This window comes from Erithacus rubecula (assembly GCF_903797595.1).
Source record: "Erithacus rubecula genome assembly, contig: scaffold_514_arrow_ctg1, whole genome shotgun sequence".
NCBI lineage: Eukaryota > Metazoa > Chordata > Aves > Passeriformes > Muscicapidae > Erithacus > Erithacus rubecula.
Genome location: NW_027635825.1, coordinates 61,439 through 71,679, shown reverse-complemented (window position 1 = coordinate 71,679; position 10,241 = coordinate 61,439). Strand labels below are relative to the sequence as shown.

The window sequence follows — 10,241 nt, the reverse complement described above, 5'->3', positions numbered from 1 at the left end:
GGATGGGATGGGATGGGATGGGATGGGATGGATGGGATGGGATGGGATGGGATGGGATGGGATGGGATGATGGGATGGGATGGGATGGGATGGGATGGGATGGGATGGGATGGATGGATGGGATGGGATATGGGATGGGATGGGATGGGATGGGATGGGATGGATGGATGGGATGGGATGATGGGATGGGAAGGGATGGGATTGGATGGGATGGGATGGGGCATGGGATGGCATGGATGGCATGGGATGGCATGGGATGGCAATTGGATGGGATCCTGGGATGGGATCCATGGGATGGGATCCATTGGATGGGAGCCACTACCAGGAGCCAATGAGTGATTGCACAGCCCTTGGGGGGAGGTTTGCAGGTTAGTGTATGATGTCCAACCTCCCCGCCTGTAGCTTTGCAGAGTAGGGGCTCAGCCCTGTTCCCATGCTGGAACACAAACTCACCTGTGGCCAGCAGCATGTGGAACGATGTGCTGGACAGGAGCTGGGCAGGATGAAACCTTTCTCCTTTAGTGAGGAAACACAACTGGTCGTTTGGCTGGTCTAGGAAAAGAGAGATGGGTTTTTTGGATATCACTGCATGCTGCATATTCCACACAGCAGCCCTCTGCCTTTAGTAATGTGGTGCACAACGTGCCTGATCCCCCCTCAGTTGTGAGCCTGGAGGAAGCATGTCCTGTTTTCCATTTGTTTATTTATTTATCATCTTGTTTTCAGCCTCTGCAAAGCTTGATATTGGTATAGAGCCTGGGAAACGTGCAGGGAGTGGAGTAACAGATAGTTGTGATTTGGTTACAAGGCAATAATTTAAGTGGACAGGTTTAGCTGATAACATAAAGCACACAAAAGAAATCTCTCTGGTTTATAAATGTCAGCAGAGCCCCTGCCAGTGAGCTGCTGCCTGGTGCTGCTGCTCTAGCCAATATATTATAAGGAGATATAAACAGATGTCGAAAAAATCTGGCTGACCAAGATTAAAAGAATGGGGCTATAAATTAGTCTTCCTCAGCATCTCTTTAGGCAACTTTATGGACAGAGCACATCCCAATAAACGAGTGCTATGCTCAGGGGGATCTCCAGGTGCTTTGGGCTGCAGAAGCATGGGGCAGCACCCAGGGGTGGGGACAGCTTGTGGGGACACCAGTATCAGTCAGAGCTGGCATGGGAGACCAAAGCCTGGTGCTCAGAGCTGATAAAGGATTAAATGAGAACAGGAGTAAAACCATCCCTGCAGTGCTGCCACAGGATCAGTGTCTCCTGCTTGGAAAATAAACACTGCCACTCTGCTTTGACATTTATTCCCAATAAAGACCTTGTCATTCGTGCAGTGACAAGGGTTTTATCCTCTGGGAGTGCTTTATCTGTTGGACACTCTTTTTGGCTGTGAGGCAGCTGAGTGATTGAAGGGCAGGTGGGTGGCACATCCCCAACAGAGGCACTGTGAGCTCTGCTAAACCCTGGGGCTTTCTCTTGATCCATCATCCCAAAGCCATGCAGTAACATCTATTCAAACTGGGAGCAGCTCCAGATGGGATTTTAGGGAGGAATTGTTCCCTGGGAGGGTGGGGAGTGCCCAGAGCAGCTGTGGCTGCCCCTGGATCCCTGGCAGTGCCCAAGGCCAGGCTGGACATTGGGGTTGGAGCACCTGGGACAGGGGGAGGTGTCCCTGCCATGAATGGGGTGGAACTGACGAGCTTTTAAGTTTCCTTTCCACCCAAACAATTTTGTGATTCTGTGATCTTATTTTTAATTGGTTTTAATTTATTGTAGTTGTGGTTAAAAAGCTGGTAAGGAGTCCAAACCAATTGTGGGGGCGGGAGTTTGCTGTTCCCCCTCCACAGCTGGAGCCCTTCTGGCAGGTTCATGGAGGGGATTTCACAGCTATTTCTACTCACTGGGTAGTTGATTTAGAGCTGGGAAATTAATTAGAATGGAAACTCTTCTCTCCCTTTATGAGGAGCAAGGGATGAGGTCTGGCAGCTGTAGGATTTGCAGCTCTCAGGGAAGAGGGACCATTCAGTAACACATCTATGCAGTGCCTACCTGTGGATGCACATCTTTTATTTGTCTGATGTGACAGGAGAAAAAAATGGTACAAAGTGGCTTAAATATAGGCATGTTTTTCTATATTTTTAATTGAGTTTCATTTCCCAAATGCAACTTAATGCAAACAATAAGTAAAAAATTAATTTCTCTCGGGAAAAAGCTATTAACAGAATGATTCTGTTTTAGCAGCATGTGAAGCTGTGTAATTGCTTACATATGTATTGCTCCAGTGTGTGCTCCCAGTTGTTGAATAGTATCAAATTATACGAATCAAAGAGAATCAACTATTTTAAAGGGAAATGTCTAGAAGCTACACACTGAAACATGCTTAAAATTCAGGATTTCCAGCTTACTCGTCTAAATCAGCAATTTTAATCACATTATTCAAGTCAGCCCACCCTCAAACACACTTTTGACTTCAAAATACCCCAAACTAAATAAGACAGAAGACCTTCCTTGAACAGCTGTAACATTTTCAAGAGGCAATGTCAATCTTTTTATTGAAAACAAAGATGTTTTCCATGGTTTATTTATTAAAGCAGTGTGTTTATCCTGCTGTGCCATGAACCTGGGCTGCTGTGCAGTAAGGAGAAATCCCTGGAGCTCCTTAAATTCATCCACGTTTTGCTCTGGGGTTGGGATGCTCTTGGTTAAGTCTCATTTAGTGTGCAGAACAGGAGCAGGAAGGGTTTGTGTCTTGGCTGATGCAGCCTCTGCAATTTGGCTGTGCTGGGTGAGGAGCTCATGAGCACCATGAGAACCAAGGCACTGGTTATGGGGTGAGGCACCTGCTCAGCAGTGTTCTGAGTGTGTTTATAGAGTTGAAGAAAAGGAAGTCACTTGTAACCTGTCTGGCTCAGGGCTGGTGACACAATCAGGAAAGGCTCTGGTTATGGGGTGAGGCAGCTGCTCAGCAGTGCTCTGAGTGTGTTTATAGAGCTGAAGAAAAGGGAGTCACTGTCAGCTGGCTGTCCCAGCACTATTTAACAATCAGGAAAGGCTCTGGTTATGGGGTGAGGCACCTGCTCAGCCCTCACTTCACCCTGAGTGCATTCATAGCTGTGGAGGAGGGAGTTGTCCTCCCCCAGCACACAATGGCATCTGATCCTACAGCAGCTGGGGATGGAAGGGACCTTAGATCTCATCTCCTTCCACCCCCCTGCCCTGGGCAGGGACATCTCCTGCTGCACCAGGTCATCATTGCTGTGTTTTCCCTGCTGGCAGAGCCCTGTCTGAGCCAGGGACAGGAGATGTGCTGTTGCCCTTTCCATGGAGATTCCACAGACTCCTTCCTGAGCAGCATGACCCAGCTCCAGCACCAGCGAGGGGCACAGGCTGGTGATGGCACCAAACTCCTGCTGAGCCCAGCTCCTCAGCGTGGGAGGATGCTCCCATGGATAGCCAGAGATGAAAGGTCCTGTGTATCACAAGTTAAAGGAGCAGGAGGAGGGCATGGAAAGCATTCCAAGTGTGGAGGAGGCACATCTAGCCTGTCCTGCCATTGTTTAAGATGGGGAGATAATCACACCTGTCCTCTCATATGCAGCTTCCAGAGGACAGGACTGATGGAGAAAAGGAGAGTCTACCAGAAATGCAAACCTTGTTCTAGTAGGAAATCCTCCCAGATGGATTTTCCTGCTTTTTCTAAATGCATTTATAGCTACTGGATGACTACAGGGTTTGAAATGTTTCTGTCTGAATTGTGACAAACATCCCAGTCTTATGTAGGAAGCACCAGGTCCTTTGATCAGGGAGATGTCTCTTTGGTCTTGAACAGGGAGGGATCAATCCAGAGCTTTTTGTCTGTGAGTACATGTATTTATTGAACAAAACAATTACCCTTGTCTTCACTTCCCTTTGGCAGGACATGCTCCCTGTCTCCTGCAAGCAGTTACTCTCCCAGGTATCTTTTTAGGTAAAAGGAAGAGAGAAAGGAAAGGCTGAATAGGGAATCCTCCTCAGGAGGGAGGAGGGTGAGCAGCTGTGGTCTGTCTGTCCATCTGTGAGCAGCTCTGTGGCTGTTCAGCTGCAGCCTGGGCAGGCAGAATTCCTGTATTAACAGAAGAAGAAATGCCATCAAGAAGTCACAACCAAATATTGCCTGTTCTTCACCCCAGTGCTGGGCTGGGCTGAGATGTGTTTGTGGTGAAAAACACTCTGAATTTCTTCTTTTCTGCATTTAAAACCGAAGCTGAATGTATTCTGTGTATTTTTGTTGGCAGATAGTAGTGATCATAAATTCCTTTTAATACAGTATTTCCACAGCAGCACAGCCTTGAAGTGCAGCATACCTGGCTGGACTCTGTGGGATGCTTTGATTTCCCTTTGGCAGCTGCATTTTGTTCTGTCTGCCCCAATCAGCAGCAATTCCCCTTTCTCCATGTAGCCTCCAAATCCAGTCCTGGTGTGGAGTTTTAGTGCTGTCCTGGGACTGGGCTGGCAGGGAGGAAGGAACTGGGCTCAGGGTTTCACCTCCACCATGGATCAGAGCCAGCCTGGCAGCACAGGGACACCTATGGTGGCATTTCTGGGAGGGAAAAGCAGCACTTTAGGGATGCTGCAGGATGGGAGGGGGTCAGTGGTGGAGTCCCCACTCCTCACTGTCTGGGATGGAGCTTTTCTCCCCTTCTCTCAGGGAACAGCATGTGCCTTCAGCTCCCAGTTGTTCCCAAAGCTCTGCAATAACATGACCTTTTGTTTGTAGGTCAGGCTGTTCCTGCAGGGCCACACGTGAGGCTGAGCCTGCAGACAGGAGAGAGAGAAGCCAAGCTCCCAGACAGAGAAAATGGGCAAAGAGACTCGAGAGAAGAGAGAAGAAGGAGAAGGTACAGACACACAAGGCATTGGCTTGGGTGGGCTGTGGGATTCGTGCCTTTTATTAGAGGCCAGGTTCCCTGGTGCACTCAATTACTGCCTCTTCCTGAGACTTAATTGCTGGGTTAGGAGCTCAGCAGTGCTGAGAGCAGGCTCTGTCCCTTGTGATCCCTTTGGGATGGAGGTGGAAGTGCACTGAGTGCACATTCAGAGGCACCTTCATGGCTTCTCATGCCACGACACTGAAACTAAATTGGCAATGTGGCTCCTTTGAATGACATTTAGTCCTTTGAAATATCTGCAGCAACTGCTCTGCAACTGCTTTTTGAGCAGAGCCCTTGAGATCAGCTCTGAGGGGCTGAGGGCTGGCCTGAGCCAGGTACTGTGTCCCCACAGTCTCACCTGCACACCAGGCACTGCCAGAGCTTCTAGACATCACATCTTCCCTGAATCCACTTTTTAAAAATGTGCTGGTGCTGGCTTCCCCCTTGTAGCCCTCCCAACAATGACTGCTGTGGTTACTGTGGGGGAATTTCCTGTGGTTTGTGGGATTTGCCACTGCCACCTGTAATGGGGCGTGGGCGCATTTGTGGGCTGCAGGAATGTGGGCAGGGTGAGGATCCCGGGCACAGGGATCCTGCACAAAGCAGGAGGGGAGCAAAGCCCAGAGCCTTTGGAGGCTCCAAGCCTTAAACATCAACCCCTGCAGCACCCCAGGCCACACAGTTCCCAAGGATGTCAAGGCCTTCAGATAATGGAGGTGGATTTTGCATCCCTGTGCCTGATGCTGGCTCTTGCCCAGGAGTCCCTGTAGCAGCAGGAGGGGGAGCAGGTTTCCTTTGCTTGGGTGGCATTGCTGCAGGGGCTGCTACTGCTGCTGCCAGACCCCTCCCTGCTGGTGAAAGCTTTGCTCTTGGGGATACCAGCCCAGGAACACAAATGCAGGGACAGTGGAACCCCCCCCCCTGCAGAGGGACCCTCAGCCCCAGGAACCCAGTGCAAGTGGAAACCACAAATGTGAAAACACTGCCTGTGCCCAAAGGAATTGCAAAGAGAAGTGGGGATTTGAAAAGAAGTAATATTTATTTAATAAAGATCAAAAAAACATTTTCAGAACATGTTTATTTAGAATAATCCTTATAATGAAACGATCTATAGAACGTATTTACATGGAAGTCTATTCACTTGCAATCTTCAGAGTGTTTACAGTAACAATCTTTGGAGCCTATGCCAAAGCAATCTTCGAAGCCTATACTATAACAATCTTCAGAGCCTATACTACAACAATCTTCATAGCCTATACTACAACAATCTTCAGAGCCTATACTATAAAAATCTTCATAGCCTATACTACAACAATTTTCATAGCCTATACTACAACAATCTTCATAGCCTATACTATAACAATCTTCAGAGCCTATACTACAACAATCTTCATAGCCTATACTACAACAATCTTCAGAGCCTATACTATAAAAATCTTCATAGCCTATACTACAACAATCTTCATAGCCTATACTACAACAATCTTCAGAGCCTATACTATAACAATCTTCATAGCCTATACTATAACAATCTTCAAAGCGTATACTACAACAATCTTCATAGCCTATACTGTAACAATCTTCAGAGCCTATACTACAACAATCTTTGCAGTTTATGTAAAAGCAATCTTCAAAATCTATACTATAGCAGTCTTCAAAGTCTATGCTATAATAATCTTCAGAGCCTATGCAAAAACAATCTTCGTAGTCTATAGTATAAAGTCTTCAGAGCCTATGCAGTAACAATCTTCGTAGCCTATGCAATAACAATCTTCAAAGTCTACGCAGTAAAAATCTTCAAAGCTGATACAAAAGCTGTCTTCCAAACGTACATACAAAACAACCTCTAACATGTAGAACATATTTACAGAGGGGTCATATCTGTGCCCATAGTTCTTGACAGCCCCGGAAGAAAGAAAGCAGCAGAGACTTGTCCCTGAGCAGGGCCACCCAGCCCCGCCTGGGCACTGCCTGTGGGCAGGGCATGGGAGCATCTGCTGGTCAAGCTCCTGGGGCTCTGTCCTCATCCCAGGATCATGGGCTCTTCCTCATCCTTCTCGTCGACTTCCATGGCCTCGGTGTCGTCTTTCTCATCGACTTCCATGGCCTCGGTGTCGTCCTTCTCATCGACCTCCATGGCCTCGGTGTCATCCTTCTCGTCAACTTCCATGCTCTCATCAGCCTCTTCCACGTCCACCTCCATCATTTCTTCTCTGTCCTTCACCATCTCCAGCTCCACGTTCTGCCTGGTGTCTCTGGCAGCCTGCATGAGGCAGCACAACCTGACTGGGGTCCTGTCCCCCAGCATCCATGCCCACAGGGCTGCAGCCTGCCCGGGCAGTGGGGGTGTCCCCTCCCTGGGATGGCACTGTACCTCCACAGGAACAGCAGTGCTCATCCTGCTGGGGTTGGTGCTCCAATGCAGGCAGCAGGAAAAGTCCAGGCAGCAGGAAAAGTCCAGGCAGCAGGAGCAGCTCAGCACCGACGGAGAGAGCGAAGAGCGAGTGAGAACAGACTGCTGGCAGCAGGTGAAGTGTCTGCTGTGCTGGTTACCAGCTCCTGGACCTTCCACCTGGAACCCTCTGCGAGCTGTGATGTCACAGAAGTTTCAGGGGCACTCCACACTGGGAGGTGGAACCATGGAATGATCAAACCCTTGAATGGTTTGTCTTGGAAGAGACCCTGAAGATCATCTGGTTCCAACCTGAGCAGCCTCCCACCACACCAGGCTGCTCCAGACCCTGTCCAACCTGGCCTTGGATGTCCTTGGGGATGGGGCACCCACAGCCTCTCCACACAGGTCCCTGTGTCAGGGACAGCCACCCTCACAGTAAAGAACTTCTTCCCATCATCAAATCTGTTCCAACTGTCTCTCAGTTTGATCCCGTTCCCCCTTGTCCCATCACTACAGTTCCTGAGGAAGAGTCTCCCTCCCGCTTCCCTGCAGCCTCTTTACTTAGCGCAAAGTGAGGTTTCCACACAGGCTTCTCCTCTCCAGCCCCAACAGCCCCAACTTTCTCAGCTTTACTCTTGGGGAGGTGCTCTAGTACCCTCAGCAGCTTTGTGGCTTCCTGTGGCAGCCAACACCTTCACTGTGACCACAGGGGGCATCAGCTCTGGGGGTGTCCAACACCCCATGGACAGCACTGGCCTTGGGAATTACCAAAGCCTGGGAGCTCTGTGCTTCCCAAAGTTGTGGAGGGAGGAGGAGGAGATGAAGAGGAGCAGTGCAGGGAGCCTAAACCACAGAGATGGGAGGCTGATGGTCCTGGGTGCTGTGCAGTGTTTGAGGAAGGTTTTTACAATAGCCCTGGGATCTCTTCTGGGGCTGTGGGGGTGTTTTTGGTGAAGGAAGTCCAGAAGAACATTTCTCTTCATTGAGGTGTAGGAAATGATCTATGGCTGAGGTAGAGGTGGAATTTTCCTGGGATGGGAAAGGAAGGGGATGGTTCAGTTTCTGGAAAGAGCAGGCAGCAAACAGCTGCCAGAAGTTGGTGTTTCTGGGGGTTCTGGCATGGCCACAGGGCTGGGGGTCCCTGTGCACAGAGGGGTCCCACTGGCCCAGCACTGGGCCCTGCTCATGTTCCTGGGCTGGTGTCCCCAAGAGCAAAGCTGTCACCAGCAGAGAGGGGGCTCTGACAGGAGTGGCCCTGCAGCAAAGCCACCAAAACCTGCTCAGGGCACAGAAATGTTCCTCAGCTTCTCAGTGCCTCAGCAGCTGCACTTCCTTTCTCTGCAAGTGATTGTGGTTCAGATAAACATTCCTTATATCCCTTATATTCCTTATATTCCTTATATTCCTTATATTCCTTATACTCCTTCTATTCCAACTCCAGAGAGGCTCAGCTGTGAGATCAGGGAGGTGGCTCAGGTCTTTTTGCAGTCAGGTTTTGAGAATATCTACTTGTAGGCAAAGAGAGAAGAGCAGTGCTGCTGTCCCTGGGCTTAATGTTGAGCAGGAAGGAAATGGGATGTGAAAACAATGCACAAATGGTGTAGAGATTGCAAATTGCAAAGAGAAGTGGGGTTTTAAAAAGAAATAGTATTTATTTCATAAAGACCATAAAAACATTTTCAGAACATGTTTATTTAGAATAATCCTTATAATGAAACGATCTATAGAACGTATTTACATGGAAGTCTATTCACTTGCAATCTTCAGAGTGTTTAGAGTAACAATCTTTGGAGCCTATGCCAAAGCAATCTTCGAAGTCTATACTATAACAATCTTCATAGCCTATACTATAACAATCTTCATAGCCTATACTATAAAAATCTTCATAACCTATGCTACAACAATCTTCAGAGCCTGTACTACAACAATCTTCAGAGCCTATACCACAATAATCTTCATAGCCTATACTAAAACAATCTTCAGAGCCTATACTATTACAATCTTCAGAGCCTATGCTATTACAATCTTCAGAGCCTGTACTATAACAATCTTCAGAGCCTATACTATAACAATCTTCATAGCCTATACTAAAACAATCTTCAGAGCCTGTAGTATAACAATCTTCATAGCCTATACTATAACAATCTTCAGAGCCTATACTATAGCAATCTTCATAGCCTATACTATGTAACACAGTTCTGGGCTGCAGCTTGTTGGCTGGGGATTTTGTTTATTTCTCTTCACAACAAATAAAGTGCTGGGACACATCCAGGTGTTGGCAGTAAAAGAAGCATTGCACCCCCCCCAGGATATGACCCCTGGATTTAGTTGGCCAATATCACTAGGAAACAAACTGACCGTCTAAATGTTCCACCTTTGCTCTGCTTCATTGCTTCAGGGGTTTATTCCCTGCTTTCTTTATTGCAGAGACAGTGAAGCACAACATAAATAGGATTTGCCTCAAAATATTTCTGATCTTAGTGCTTCCTGACAATTCAAAATTTTCTTAATGGAAATAGCACGGAACAGGTTTTTCTGAAATAATCTCCAACAGAGGGGTTAAAACGAATCATGCTTGATTTGGTAGAACTGAGCATGAGCCAAGGGACCAGTGTGTCTGATCCCTTTTCCTGCATCAGCAAAATTATTTCTTCAAGTCTCATCTCTCCTACCTCCTCAAAGAAGCTTTTCACTCTTCATTCACTGCCCCCAGTATTTAGTGGGCAAATATAATCAGTGTATCTGTAGGGTGGAAACTGGCCATTCAAAGGTTCTCCTTCATTGTGGCAGGGGTTTATTCCTGCTTTCTTTCCTGCAGACACACCCAAACCCAACACTGCAACACCAGCTCAAAACAATTCTCATTCTGACTGTCCCTGAAAATTCAGAACAATACTCAGAGTGTTTCCCTGTTCCCAGGGACAGGCTCCAAG

The 10,241-nt window shown here is 47.8% G+C and overlaps 1 pseudogene across 1 annotated transcript in view; it reads right to left on the bottom strand.

Annotated features, from left to right (window-relative positions):
- Positions 1 to 6,936: 6,936 nt before the first annotated feature.
- LOC306816313 (ephrin-A4 pseudogene) overlaps positions 6,937 to 10,241 on the bottom strand; it is a 48,278-nt pseudogene continuing 44,973 nt past the window's right edge. The window contains exon 2 of the transcript in view: positions 6,937 to 7,176. The product of the transcript in view is annotated as an ephrin-A4 pseudogene (transcript). The remainder of the gene's footprint in view (positions 7,177 to 10,241) is intronic.